The sequence below is a fragment of the Lampetra fluviatilis genome, unplaced genomic scaffold (assembly GCF_964198595.1).
Source record: "Lampetra fluviatilis unplaced genomic scaffold, kcLamFluv1.1 SCAFFOLD_489, whole genome shotgun sequence".
Classification (NCBI taxonomy): domain Eukaryota; kingdom Metazoa; phylum Chordata; class Hyperoartia; order Petromyzontiformes; family Petromyzontidae; genus Lampetra; species Lampetra fluviatilis.
In genome coordinates, this window is record NW_027621392.1 from 31,283 (window position 1) to 32,500 (window position 1,218).

The window sequence follows — 1,218 nt, forward strand, 5'->3', positions numbered from 1 at the left end:
ACAACTTAAGCTGTGTGAGACAAAAGATATGATCCCCGAGCGAGGGCGGAAATAATTAAGCTCGCTTAACGCGTAGGTTGTCGCGACAAATATTATTCAGTAACAAAAACATGGATTCGAATATCTCTTTTATATATATATAACTCGACGCGAATCATCGGTCTGGCTAATGTATAACTTCGTTGGCGCCGTCACGAGCCCCCCCCCCTTTCAGAACGACAACAACTGTGTCTTCAAAGCGAAACACACGGACGGACACACACACGGATGCAGATGGTCACACACAGGAAGGTTTTATGACAGACTTTGAACAACTCGGGAAACGGAGGGCATTTTCTCAACATAAGCCGGAAAAAAATCCATTCAACTCACTTCGTCAGGGGCCTGGCCCCCCACCACACATCGCCAGGGCTTCGACTCCACCACAGATCGTCAAGAAGCTTTCGTCATCCAGCATGACGAGAATCGCGAGGTAGCGACGTGCTGCTACAAGCCGAGGTCTGCACCACCTAAGAAGAATAACTACACTTAGCCGCCGAGCTGCGAGTGAAACGGACGGAGATTCCAGCTATCACTCTCGAGCCAACAACTTCAACCCAACGTCAATACCAGCAACGAGCGAAAGCATCGTTCATCGCCAGAGCGACAACCAACGAGAACCGACTCGTCATCCAGCAGTGGAGAGAAAGAGCGAGCCACCGCGCCGTCAGCTACAAGAGCGCGCCACCGCGCCGTCAGCTACGAGAGCGCGCCACCGCGCCGTCAGCTACGAGAGCGCGCCACCGCGCCGTCAGCTACGAGAGCGCGCCACCGCGCCGTCAGCTACGAGAGCGCGCCACCGCGCCGTCAGCTACGAGAGCGCGCCACCGCGCCGTCAGCTACGAGAGCGCGCCACCGCGCCGTCAGCTACGAGAGCGCGCCACCGCGCCGTCAGCTACGAGAGCGCGCCACCGCGCCGTCAGCTACGAGAGCGCGCCACCGCGCCGTCAGCTACGAGAGCGCGCCACCGCGCCGTCAGCTACGAGAGCGCGCCACCGCGCCGTCAGCTACCGAGAGCGCGCCACCGCGCCGTCAGCTACCGAGAGCGCGACACCGCGCCGTCAGCTACGAGAGCGCGCCACCGCGCCGTCAGCTACGAGAGCGCGCCACCGCGCCGTCAGCTACGGGAGCGCGCCACCGCGCCGTCAGCTACGAGAGCGCGCCACCGCGCCGTCAGCT